General features: G+C 40.9%; 1 protein-coding gene across 1 annotated transcript in view; it reads right to left on the reverse strand.

Annotated features, from left to right (window-relative positions):
* Positions 1-14,136, reverse strand: part of ZBTB38 (zinc finger and BTB domain containing 38) — a 93,459-nt gene that overhangs the window by 76,083 nt on the left and 3,240 nt on the right. The window lies entirely within an intron of this gene.

The raw sequence follows: 14,136 nt of genomic DNA on the forward strand, positions 1-14,136 counted from the left end.
TAGAATGAAATATAGATCTCTCTATTCAATATTTAAAGCTTTTCACAGTATGACTCCAGCCTACCTTTCCCAGTTTATAGGACTTGACTGTCCTTGGCACAATGTAGCCAGAATGATCTAGCTGCTATTTGTTGCACATGACCTTCCATTCCCCAACTCCATCCATGCCTGTACATGGGCTATATCATGCATGCCTATCCCTCCTTGAATTGCTAGCTTTCCTCAATGATCAGCTTACAGACCACCTCCTACATGTGATATTTCCTGATGCCCACCCCCAGCCTGTCAGTGTCTCCCCTGGAATTATTACCTTGGATATTTTTTGTTTCCTTATATAATATATCATTTCCCCCAGTGGAATGTAAGGTCCTCAAAGGCAAGGGCTGTTTCATTTTTATTTTCATTTGCTTAAGTCCTAGAGCACATAATAAATGCTTGTTGATTCATTGATTGAAAGGAAGTGGTCTGAAACCAGACAGGAGCCAAGTTTTAGAGGAGATGGAATGCCAGACTTAGAAGGTTTATATTTCCTTCTAGGTGACTGGGAGCCACTGAAGGTTTTTTGAGCAGAGGGGAGTGATACCGATGAAATCCTGCCTTAAGAACATTAGTTTGGCACTTTGTGAAGGATGGATTAGAGAGGGAATGGAAGGGACACAGGAAGGCCATGTAGGAGGCTATTACATCAATATGGATGAGAAGTAACGAAATCCTGAATTATTCTGGTGGTAGCATGAGTGGAAAGGAGGGAAACAGGTCACTAAGTGGAAGTCTATGTTACCAAGTCAATGCGGGGGGAGGGGGGGACTGGGCGGTCTTTGCAATGGACTTCTCCTGACCTTACAATGTTAATAAACTAATTCAACGTCACATGTGAAACTAAGGAAATATAAGTTAAAGTTTAACTACAAAGCTGTCTTTCTGAGGCCAGCCGTAGGGGAAAAACTGTTTAACAGATGCTTTAATGAAAAAAAAATGCTTCACCTCTAAATGGTGTTATTTCACTAAACTACACTAGATTAAAAGGGAAGATTAAAAGTGCAGCCTTCACTAAATCAATCACTCAATATTTATTAAGTGCCTACTATGTGCCAGGCATTGTGATAAAGCTCTACTTAGATACCTGACATGAATGGAGGTCAACAGACATTTTGAAGGTTCAAGGTCTGGGGGGGGGGGGGCTACCAAGCAGGAAGAGTTTGAAGTATGGCCCCCAACAGATGGAGAGAAGCAGGGAAACATTTCTGATGGCAGAACTGAGCTTCAACGCTACAATGTTGGGCTGAAGCTGATAAATTAGAAGACATTTTAAAGGAATAAGAGTAATATGTTGTGGGGTTTTTTTTAAATTCAACATTAGAAGTACAAGACATAGGAAACTTGACTAGAATGGGTCAAAAAGAAATCTGGGGGTTTAGTGGACCACAATCTCAAAATGAATCAACAACGTGTATGGCAATTCCAAAGTCTACGTCAAGGTAGGCATAGTATTAGATTGTCTGGTCAGACCACAGCTAGAGTGTGGCTTTCAAACATTCTGCATAGGAAGGACAGCGATATTTTGGAGAGCTTCCAGAGAAAGGTGATCAGGATGTCAAGATCATGACTTAGGGGGAAGAACTAGTCATGTTTAACCTGACAAGAGAAGACTTAGGGGGATTGACAGTAGTCTTTCAAGTATTTGAAGGACTGCCATGCAGGATGAGATTTAGAGTTTTTCTATTTCATTTTTTTTTTTGGAGGCAATTGAGGGTTGCATGACTTGCCCAAGGTCACACAACCAGTAAGTTGCTGAGGTTGGATTTGAACTCAAAGTCTTCCTGACTCCAGAACCGATGCTCTATCCATTGTACCTACCCGCCTCGATTAGACTTTTTCTGCTTGGTCCCAGAAGGCAAAACTAGTCACTATGGACAATTGCAGCAAAGAGGCTGACTTAGGCTTAATAGAAGGGGATACTGCCTAATTATAGCTAACCCCAACTAGCAAGAATTGCCTCAAGAGGGGGTAGGTTTTCCATTCATTGAAGATCTTCAAGTGCAGCCGGGATGACTGTTTGCTGGGTATGTTTTTAGGAGATTCTTGCCCAGGGATGAATTGGATGACATGGCTGCTGAGGGTCCCTCCAACTCTGAAATTCTATCATACTCTGTTTTCTCCCAATGACAGCCTGTATCCACAATGTCTTCATTTTTTTTTTTAACTACCTCCTATCATCTGTTCTAAAATGGCTCCATTCTGGTGCTGGACACACTGTCCAGGGCCAGAGTTCTCACAGCGTGGCTTCAAAGACTTTTCAATAGACAGAGCACACAGTGCCCTTTGAGGCACTCAGAAGCAACTCTTGAGGTGCAGAGATCATTCAAATCCATCCTCCTTTTTTAAAGTTCAGTAAATTCCAGGCATGTGTAAATTAGGCAGGCCTGGAACTAGGTAGGGAAGTATGCCTGGAATAAAATTCTTCTAAAAATTCCCATAAATTTTTTAAAAAATTACATTATCTTCTTCATTTATTTAGGAAATGACAATTTGTGAATTTCAGAGAGGAAACCAGGTAGAAAGACACAGAAAAGAAAAGCAGAGGGGAATTACTATAATACCCAGAGCCCAAACCTTGATGCTAACAATAAGTATAGTCATTCCCTTTATGGATGCTTTGAAATGATGCTGGCCCTAGATTCCACATTACTCAAAATACTAGACATATATTACTTCCCCAGTGACTCAGCTTCCCTAAAAATGTCATCTGTGAAGTCAGGGTGGCGATCTTCATTGGTCTGACAGAAACAGTGAAGACACCGGGGTTAAAAACAAAACCCCAAAGGCAGTCCCACTGTATGGTTCTTGAAAAAATTCCATTCTGGTGTTTTCTAAGTCTATTCTTTAGGAGAAATGGGGGAATTTAGGTGTGAGAAACTAAAAGCCCACGCTACCATGGATGGTTGGCCCTAGTGAATCTGTAAAACCTGTGACCTTTCTAAAGGCAGAGTTGGGGGGGTTGGGGTGATGGAAATGGAACAATATTACTAATATTGGCCTTGAAGGGTAGGGTGCTTGATACCTTTGGGGAAAATGCTACTGAAGGAATCTATATTTTAGCCTCTCCTGGCTACTATATGCAGTCTTGAATTTTTGTTTGAAAGCTGGTAATGCAGTAGATAGAGCTCTGGACCTGAGTCAGTAAGACCTGAGTTCAAATGTGAGCTCAGACACTCACTGGTTGTGTGATTCTGGTCAAGTCACTTACCCTCTGTTTACCTCAGTTTCCTCACCTGTAAAATAGGGATAATTATGACACCTATGTTGTGGGGTTGTTGTGGGGATCAAATGAGATTATATTTATAAAAAGTACTTAGACCAATGCAAGGTACATAGTAGGCACTATATAAATGCTTATTTCCTCCTTCCCTTCTCTGTTTTTTGCTGTGCAGACACTCATGGAGTAGGGCTGAGGAATCATGTCTCTTTACAGCACTCAGTGCCCACCATGATCAAATGATGTCTCTCTGGCTTCATCTTACAAAACGGGACATACCTATTGCTATGATATACAGTAATCAACCATAAAGTCATCCTTATCAACGTCAGCTCCTACGTGATCAGTGTTTTTAAGAGACTTGGCTTCAACACATCAGGGATGAGTGATTTGGTCGGTGCGGGTACTCCCTCAAGCAGCACAGGTCAAAAACCCTCTAGGACTCAGTCCAGGGACTTAGAATCTTTGTGTTTTGTGGACCCCATTGGCAGTCTGGGGAAACCTACACACACCTCATATAATGTGCATAAAATAAAATACACAGGACTGTAAAGAAAACAAATTATATTGAAATAAGGTTATAAATTAAAAAAAAACCCTCAGACCCCAGGTTAAGAAGAATGTAATTTACTACATGATCTTAGGAAATTGCTACGGCTAAAAACGCATCAGCTTCTAGCCAGCCTGGCAATGAGCCTTTCTTAGTAATCGAGGCTGGCCCCTGGGCAAGAGGCAGTCTGTTACTAAGCCTTTCCAGCTTGGTCAAGGCCTGTCAGGGCCTATGCTCTTTTAGCACAGCCTTCAAGAATCCTGGGTCTCTTCTCTGGCACCATAAGGCATCAGGGTAATAACAATAATAATACATACCTGCTATGTGCTGACCACTGTGCTATGTGCTTTACAATTATTATCTCATTTGATCATCACAACAACCTTGGGAGGTAGGTACTATCATTATTCCCATTTTACAGTTGGGGAAACTGAGGTAAACAGAGAAGTTAAGTGACTTTCCCAGGGTTATACAATTAATAAGTGTCTGAGACAGAATGTGAACTCAGGTCTTTCCAATTCCAGACTCAGTGCTCAGTCCACCATGCTGCCTCGCTGCCTATAACATGAAGGAAGGAGAGGCAGCTTTGACTCTCTCCTCTTTCTAATTGCCCATATCCAACTAGTTCTGAAGTATGGTAGATTCTGCCTCTACAACACTGCTTGTCTCTGTTCGCTGGGCTACTGCTCTCATTTGAGCACTTATCACTTTCTACTTGGACTATTACAAGAATTTCCCAAGTGGTGCATCCCTTTTAGTCTCTGCCCTCTTCAATTCACCCTCCTCCATAACACCAAGATGAAGTCCCTAACACACAAGTCAGACTCTGTTACTCCCCTACTCAGTAAGTTTCAGTGGATGCCTTTTCTTCTAGGATAGAATATAAACTCTTCAGTTTAGTTTAAAACCCTACACAATCCGGCTTCAACCTACCTTTCCATATTGTTGCCCTTCTCTGTTGTTGCCACATTGGACAACTGGCTGTTCTTGAAACTCAATGTTCCTCATCCCAACCTGGTGCAGTTGTACAAATGGCCCTACGTGCCAGGAATTCACGGCCTCCTCATTTTTGTCTCTTAGAAACTCTAGCTTTGTGCCTAGAGCACCGGCCCTGAAGTCAAGTGGACCTGAGTTTAAATCTGGCCTCAGATCAAACATTTGACACTTAGTAGCTATGTGACCCTGGGCAAGTCACTTAACCTCAATTGCCTTAACCCCTTCCCCCGCCCCCTCCCCCCAAATCTAGCTTCTTTGAAGGGACAGCTCAGGTTCAAACTCTTCTACGAATGTTTCTAGCTTTTTTTTTTTCATGCCCAGTACAAGATAGACCAACCCAGATGGGGCAGACAGCCAATCTTCCCTAAAATCAACTTGCTGAGACAAATTCAGTCTGTGGGGGATGGGGAAACTCTAGGCTATAGTGAGACTGCCTAGCCATGGAGTAGGGGAAGGTGGGAGCTCACTTAGGCTACAGCATTCAAGGGTGCGTGTGGGGTGGGGGGAAGTAACTGTTAGCTCTCTATTTTAAACAAATTCTAAACTTCCTGCCAGTTAAGCACTTAATTCAGTTGTTTCTACATGGTAAAAAGGCTATTAGCAGCCCTCTAAATTTCAGCACCCTGAGCCAAAACCCCAGTTACTCCATCTTAATCATGGTTCTGCCTTCCTTGATCTACCGCTCACTCTCTTCTCAAATTACCTTGTATTTCTTCATCTGTGAACATGTTTTTATCACCACTCCAAGTAGAATATACTCTTTGAGAACAGAGATTATTTTGTATTTGAATCCCTAAGCCTAGGACTGTGCCTGGCACATAGTAGGCATTTAATACCTGTTTATTGAATTGGAGATTGTAAACCATCTGAAAATAAACTGGCATCCTGTGTGTTTTTAAGGGAGTATCTACCACTGATAAAGGAACAAAATCTATTACCCAGTGACCTTCCGCAATAATGTCCAGGGGCCAATAAGCTCTCTGCAATATATAGAGAACTACTAAAATGGGACACACCATCTGCCTTAGGTAATTTCCAATGCAATCTTTTCCTAAAAGAGGGTGTCTAGAATGATGCACTTAAACCTCTTGGGTAATTCTGACCTCCCCACTTCGCCATTTTTATCTCCTTTCATGCGTGTTCCATTTCTCTTATTAAATATCCCAGTATCTAGTTTGCTTGTCTGAGATGTACAGACACTGAGCCATTGGTTTTAAGTTACTTTACAGATCATTTCCTTGACTCATGAACTGCCATTAGAGAATTTACCAAGATCATTTTTTGAGCTCTGATGTCTCATCTTTGTATTAAAAAAGTAGCCTAACCTTTCTTCATTATTGGCATTGTATGAATTTTAACTTTAGATATCAAATGGTAATTTCAGGTTGCTCTTTCAGGGATCCCTTAATCCAGCCTCAGGCACTTACTAGCTGTGTGACCCTGGGCAAGTCATTTAATCCTCCTTACTCAGTTTCCTCATCTGTCAAATGAGCTGAAGAAGGAAATGGCAAACCACTCTAGTATCTTTGCCAAGAAAATCCCACGGACCATATGGTTTATGGAGTCACTGAGAGTTGGACACAATTAAACAACTGAACAACACCATATTTTTATGAATAAATGGAAAGATGGATAACAGAGCATTTTTTAAGTACTTACTACATACTGAGTAAGCACTGTGTTAAGTGGTAGAGATGTAGAGATTCTAAAATATAAACAGGACAGTTCCTGTCCTCAAACGGTTTGTGTTCTAACTGGGGAAGACACACATAAGGAAGTGGTAGCCTGGGAAGTATGTATTATTCAAGGAAACCACAGGGAGGGCGACTCAGGTCATAGGGCAATTGATCGGTAATGTCCTGTCGTTGATTCGGTTATTGTTCCCTGAGCTAAAGGTGGAAATTGGCAAGGCAGAAGGGGCGTGATATACAGCCACTGTGGGACAGCACGGCAAATACTGGGAAGAAGCAGTAGGCTGAATCTGGGTCAGGTTAGTTATGGTGACCACTCACCAGTCAGGAAGCTTAGGGGCCCTGGGCAGGACTGGAGTTCAAGCGCTGGAGGAGAGGTGGGGGTGGGGGAGGGCAGAGGCATGTCGTGAAGATGGGCAGGAGCAGCAGGGCCCTTTCCTGATCCCTTTCATCTAGTGCCTTCCCTCTGGGGATTATTTCCAGTTTATCTGGCATAGAGCTTATTTGTTGTTTGTACTCCCCTCCCCCATTAGACTGTAGGTTCTGTAAGAGCGGGGACTTTTTGCCTTTCTTTGTCTCCCTAGTGTTTAGTGCAATGGCCAGCATGCAGTTGGTGCTTAATAAATGCTTATTGACTGACTGGAAGTCATGCATTCATTCATTCATTAGCAAGTATTGATTAAGCATCTAGTTGAGCCATGAAGCATTGCTTCAATTAAAGACAGTAACCATCTGAAAATAAATATGCCAGAGCTGAAATGGACCTTGAAGGTCATCTGGGGCTAATTTAATTTATGCCAGCAAAGTAGCTCTTTGAAGGTAGGATCTGTATCTATAGCTATTATAGATTAGTATATGTGTGTGTATACTCTGTGTGTGTACATATGCATATGTGTATGTGTGTGAATGAGAGAGAGAAAGAGAGACACAGAGTGTAGGAGCTCATTGTTTAGAGTTCCTGGCCTGGAGTCAGGAGCATCTGAGTTTAAACCCAGCCTCAGACACTTACTAGCTGTGTAACACTGGGCAAGTCACTTAACCTTGTTTGCCTCGGTTTCCTCATCTGTATAATAAACTGGAGAAGAAAATGGCAAACCACTCCAATATCTTTGCCAAGAAAACCTCAAATGGGGTCACAAAGAGTCAGACACAACTGAAATGTCTGAACACTGTATATGTATATGTATGTACTATACACACACACACATATACATATATATGTATGTGTGTAAATAATGATATTCAACAATCATTTAAGACATTTATACCAGCCTCTGGGAATACTTGCATACATATATACACACACAGATGTGTGTAAGTATACATTTATATATGTGTGTATGTATGTGTATATATTCCCAGAGGCTGGCATAAATCTTAACTGTTTCCTGAATATTGAATAGAGGAAATGAAAACTGAGGCCTGTAGAGTTTAGGTGACTTAGCCAAGATCCTACCTAGACAGGATCATGGCATTAAAATTAGAATGGGCCCAGGAAAGGCCCCTATTCCAGCCTCCTTGTTACAGCCAAGAGAAGTGCGCTGAGCTGCCAAGCCAAGGATGATGCGCATGCAAAGTACTGCGCTAGGTTCTGCCCGGGGAACGGGAAAAATAAGATGTGCTCTCTTCCCCCCAAGGAACAGACAATTTGGGAAGATGAGATGTGTACACACATGTCAGGCGGTTCTAAGTGCCATAAGAAGGTTCTGATGTGCTATGGAATTTCAGGCAAGGCAAAGATGAAGACTTTGCTGAAGGTGTGACCTGTAATTTGGGCATTGAAACAGGTGGAGAAAGCAGTGGAGGGGAGGGTATGCCAGGTGGAGAGAATGGCCTGAACAAGGAGAAGGGAAAGCTCAAGGTGTGTTTAGGGAACACTCTAATTATGTAAAGACATAGAGAGAGATAAAACTAGAAAGGTAGGACAGCAATCTGACATGTGATCACGGATGAATCACTCAGCCTCTGTGCCTCAATTTTTCCATCTAAGAAACTGGAAGCAATAATTCCACCTTGCTTAAGATATAAAGACCCCAGTGATAGAATATGAATTCTATAAAATATTCTATTAAAAAAGCATTAAAAAACTGTAAAAATTCAAGATACTATCATCTTCCTTCTTCCACTATACTGGTGTGCATCAATTAGTTTATAAATAGTTTTATTTAGTGCTTCTGAAAGGAACAAATCAATCTTCCCCTGGCTTATTTAACCTGAAAATAAAAAGGGTTTTCCTAAACATCTCTCCTGAAAATGTACAAGGAAGAGCTTCCCTACCTGGGCAGTGTCATCACCCGGCCTGAAGTCAGAAGGGGAGAATAGTTCATAAATCAGTATAAGCTTCCCTTTAGTTATTAGGTGCAAGTTCAAGAATATCCTGCGGCTTGTACTTGGGCAGCCAGAACTGCACATGGGCAACCAGAGAGCGCAGGTTTTGCCATTTCCCTTCTTCTTACAGCTAAACAGCCCGGCCTATAATCTTAATGGTTCACAGCAGGGAAAGGCCATGTTAAACATAGCACTGAATGGTGTTACATAACTAGACAGAGGTCCTATTTCAGGATTTTTCAATCCCTTTATTTTATTTTTAAAACCTGGGAATCACTTGGTTTTGTGGGACAAAAGATCTCACTCATTTCCAATCTGGATTCAGTGTCTCATCTCTGAAAATAGGGAGACTAAGTCTCCGACACATTAAGGGATTTGCCCAAAGTCATACAGCATGTTAGTGGCAGATGCAAGCTTCAAACCCCTTACTACCGCCAAAAACAACAACTACAACAACAACCCCCCCCCAAACAAACCAAAACTAACAACACACACACACACACACACACACACATGCATGCACACAACCATGCACAAACAGAAACAAAACCCTTGTCATTGGAATGGGTGGGAAAAGGGTACATATTTCTGATGACATACCCATTAGGTAGTGCCTAGTTTTGATTTCTAGACTCTATCAATAAGCTTTTCATTCATTCCAGAATCATTATGGACTACCTGGAGTGCCCACGTGGATCAGCCTAGCTCCAAATCATATCTGACCTCAGAGAAAACCAGTCATACCATACATGGCCAAAAACACTGGCTGGCACACATAGAATCCACAGAAATCATGGCAGAGCAAATGGTTATCCAAAATGCACTGAGAGTCTTGGAATAAGTGGATTATTCTCCATCTCTCAGTTCTACATGGGAAGAGGAGGGGTGGTCTTTGTTTCCCGGCAGAAAAATTCTGAGTATATCTTTTCTGGGAGGGTGTTTGTATTCTTTAACCTAGAGATTGAAGAAGTCAGTCAACAATCAACATTTACTAAGCACCACAGTGTGCAGACAGTACTGTAGGAGGATCCAAAAATAAAGTTGCAGACATACTTCCTGCATTTAAGAAGCATACTTGAGTTAATGACGTAGGTAAGGACTGAGAAGTGCCAGTAAATCTGGAAGGGGCAATGCAAATCTTGAATAAATATAATATGTGTGTGTGTGTGTGTGTGTGTGTGTGTGTGTGTGCGTGTGGTGACTTTTGAAACTATTTGCAGACCAGCTTTAAACCAGGATGGGAGAATGAATAGAACTGTGTCCAAGTTGGAATAGTTCTGGCAGAATAGGAAACCAACCCCTCCCAGAAAAGTCCTTTTTTAAAAGAATCTTCATTGGGAAGGTCAGAAGATTACTAGCATTCCTGGCTTCCTCGATAAATAACCTCTGCCCTAAGAGATCCCGGTAATCATAATATTAATAATAATTTAGGTTTACAAAGATCTTTACAAATATGAAAGAACCGCCGGGGGGCACCATGAAGGAATCCCACCTCCCCTATAATCTCTTACTCTTACCCTGGGAATGGTAATCAAATCAACTCTGCCATTGCTTCTGGAAAGGGTGTGTTGATTGATTGTCCTACATCTCCACTCACCATTCCAGTAAGTTTCCAGAAGAAACACTCTTTCCTAGCCACTCTCTCTCATATCCAGGGTCCCTTCCATTATGATGTAAGGTCAGGGACTGACTCTCTTTTGTATCTGCTAACCTAGGGCTTACTACTAACAATAAATGTAAGCTTTTATATAATGTTTTAGAGTTTGCAAAGCCCTTTACAAATAATATCTCATGTTGTCCTCACAACAACCTTGGGAGGTAGGTAGGTGCTATAATTATTCCCATTTTACAGGTAAAGGAACTGAGGCAGACAAGTTAAATGACTTGCCCAGGGTCCCATAGCTTGTACATGTCTGAGGCTGGATTTGAAGTCAGGTCTTTCTGACTCCAGGCCTAGCTCTTCATCCACCATGCTACCTAACCACTTCTAAATCCTTATACAGAAGATGTCGTTTCTTTTGACTTTCTACTACTCTTGACTTTTGCCCACTAGACCTCAGTTCTAAATACCTGCCTTCTGGTTACAGTCAACTGATCCTACCTGTTTGTCTCGGGAGGGTGATGAGGTGAGTTGTAACCTGATATAGAGCAGGAGTCTCCAAAGTGGAGGGGTGTGGTCCCCAGGGAAGGTGCAAAGAAAATATTAGAACATCCTAGAGGTTTTTAATCTCAGACCAAAGATCGATTTTAGAGGTCCATGAACTTCGATGGGGAAAAAAATTACATCAAAATTTTCACTAACCTCAATCTGAAATTTAGCATTTCCTTCATTTATTTAAAAACTTCATTCCCAGAAAGAGTCCCCAAGATTCCCCAGACTGCCGAAGGCATCTGTGTGTTTCATCTCTCTCTCTCTCTCTCTCTCTCTCTCTCTCACACACACACACACACACACACACACACACACACACACACACACACACGGCTCAGAACTCTTGGTCTATCTGTATTTGTTTTCACCTTTAAAAATTAGACTATACTAATATTTAATGTTAGGATTGACACCAGCAGCCTCACTGAGTCTTTATGTCAAATGGTCACATGTCCCACCTGGTAGGTGAGGAAATATCTTGTGGGAGGAATGGAAGGTCTGGACCTGACAAAAATCCCCTTGGCCACTAGTTTCAAGGTATTCATTTTATGGTATGCACAGTTAAGTAGGTTTACAGACCATATTATCTAGTTCTAAGTAAACCAACCCTTACGAAATGAACAAATGACTTAGGAAGACTCCTGCAAAGAAACTGCAGGCTGAACATAATATTGTGAGCACGAATGAATGCTAAGAAAAATGACAGACAATACTTTTGCTACTCTAAGTAAGGGCTCTTTGCAAGGTAAAAACAAGGACACCCTAATCAGAGTTAACAAGAAGTCCCCCCACACAATCCTATTAGGAATTATTGGAGTTATTTGAAATATGGGTTTATAGCCACTTGCTTTACTATGAACCTCGTACCATGAAATATTAGGTGTTACAGTGGATAGAGTGCCAGACCTGGAGTCATAAAGATGCCTCTTCCTGAGTTCAACTCTGGCCTCAGACTCTTAATACCTCTGTGACCTTGGGCAAGTCATTTAACCCTGTTTGCCTCTGTTTCCTCATCAAATGAGCTGGAGAAAGAAATGGCAAACCACTCCAGGATCTTTGCCAAGAAAACCCCGAATGGGTACATGAAGACTCATACATGATTGAAAACAACTAAACAAGTAAGAAATCATCATAATTCACAGAACATTAAAAAAACTAAGACTTTAGGGCTGAAAACAACATGTCCTCCCCTAAAAACTCTCATTTCTGTACATTTTAAAAATTGGAAACAATTTTCCAATCTGCTAGAAGTATTTTCAAATGAAGAATTTCAGTGAGATTCGATCCCATTAGATCAAAACATAAAAAAGCAACATCCTTAAATTAATTTGTGAGAACTGATTGACATGGGAAAGATGGAAATTTACCAGCTGGACTTCAACAAAATCCTTTTTGTGATTGGTGAATGGAAAAATCATGATTTAATTTTTCCATTTGAATCTATGAATCTTTATCATATTGTTTTCAGCTATGACAGCCTTCAAAACCAAAGATCAAAATAAACATCTTAAAACCAGACCTTTGAATCTCTATATCACAAAATGTTAAACCAAGATTTTGAAAAATAATGAAGGATATAGAAGTACATTACTCTCACTAAAAATATTATTACTTGGGCAGCTAGGTGGTATAGTGGATACAGCATCAGCCCTGGAGTCAGGAGGACCTGAGTGCAAATCTGACCTCAGATGTGTAACCCTCACTAGCTATGTGACTCTGGGCAAGTCACTTAACCCCAACTGCCTCACCAAAAAATAAAAATATTATTACTCATATTTTAGTAAAAGGCTTTTGTATTGTTAAAAAAAATTTAAAGATTATTTCCTCTTTATCTCATATTTTAAATGGTGTATGTATATTTTAATAAGTGTAATATATTTTAATACTATTATCTCATTTTTAAATGGTTTATGTATATTTATAATACATACAATATATGAATACTATATACTACATAAAATTTATAAATATATGTATATATAGAGAGAGAAAGCTTAGAAGTTTTTTATTGTTGGGGTATGTGACCAAAAAAACAACTGCCTACATTTATATGATATTTTATAAGGAGATATATATATATATATATATCTTTATATCCCATGTGTATGTATATTTTACATATATACACATATAGAAAGAGGGGAAGAGAGAGAGAGAGATGCCCACACACAGAGACAGAGAGAAAGATAGAGAGAGAGAGAGGGAGAGAGAGAGGGAGAGGGAGAGGAAGAGGGAGAGGGAGAGAGAGAGGGAAAGAGAGAGGGAGAGAGAGAGGGAGAGAGGGAGAGAGAATATAACTCAACTCAAGAACCACCAGATAGCCACTCTGGACTCATGCAGACCTGAGTTTAATCTTGAATGCCTTTTTCTCTGTAATTTCTTTAGGTTGTATTTTAACCCCGGGTTTCTCCCGGGAATATCAGACTTTGACTAGGTTTCCACAAAAAAGGAAAAAAGATACTCAAGTCCTGTGAAAGCACTCAGGCTAACAAGACATATAAGAAAGGACAGGCTTTATTCAAGCAGACTAAAGACCTAAGGACTCATATCAGAGCTCATAAACAGCCACTCCCATTCATTCCCCTTTCCCATTTTGCCAGCCTGTGCCTTCCCAAGACCTTTACAATTTTCTTAACTTTTAGTAATATTTTGGATGGGCCCTGGGCTGCCACCGCAAGGGGAAAGCACCCTAGAAAACACTGCCACCAACTCCCTAGCTGTGGACTTCATCATCGAAACAGTTACCAGCTCATTGATCTTAGCTGCTGCAGTAACTCCAGAGCTGGGAATTTGGGTCAGTGCCAGAATACAGTGCTGTGGTAATGGAGTGACCAGGGCCCCAGGCAAGGTGAGCTCACACATTGTAAAGGAGATACAAGGGGGAGGAGGCAGAGGCTTGTTCAGCTTTTCCTGGGGCAGAACTGTAACTGATAACTATATATTATCTTATTTAATTTTTACTACTCTGTGAAATAGGTTAGTGCAAGTTATTCCCTTCACCTTTAATATACGAATCTGAGGCTCTGTCATGTTAAGTGATTTTTACAAGGTCATATAAGAACGTGTTGGTGGCAGAGAGAAGCTCAGGTCTTCTGACTATATCCAGTGTGTTATTACTCTATGACACCTTATCACTTGATACATAACTGTAGTGAGTAACCCT

The sequence above is a fragment of the Phascolarctos cinereus genome, unplaced genomic scaffold (genome assembly GCF_003287225.1).
Source record: "Phascolarctos cinereus isolate Bilbo 61053 unplaced genomic scaffold, phaCin_HiC Scaffold_7;HRSCAF=346, whole genome shotgun sequence".
NCBI lineage: Eukaryota > Metazoa > Chordata > Mammalia > Diprotodontia > Phascolarctidae > Phascolarctos > Phascolarctos cinereus.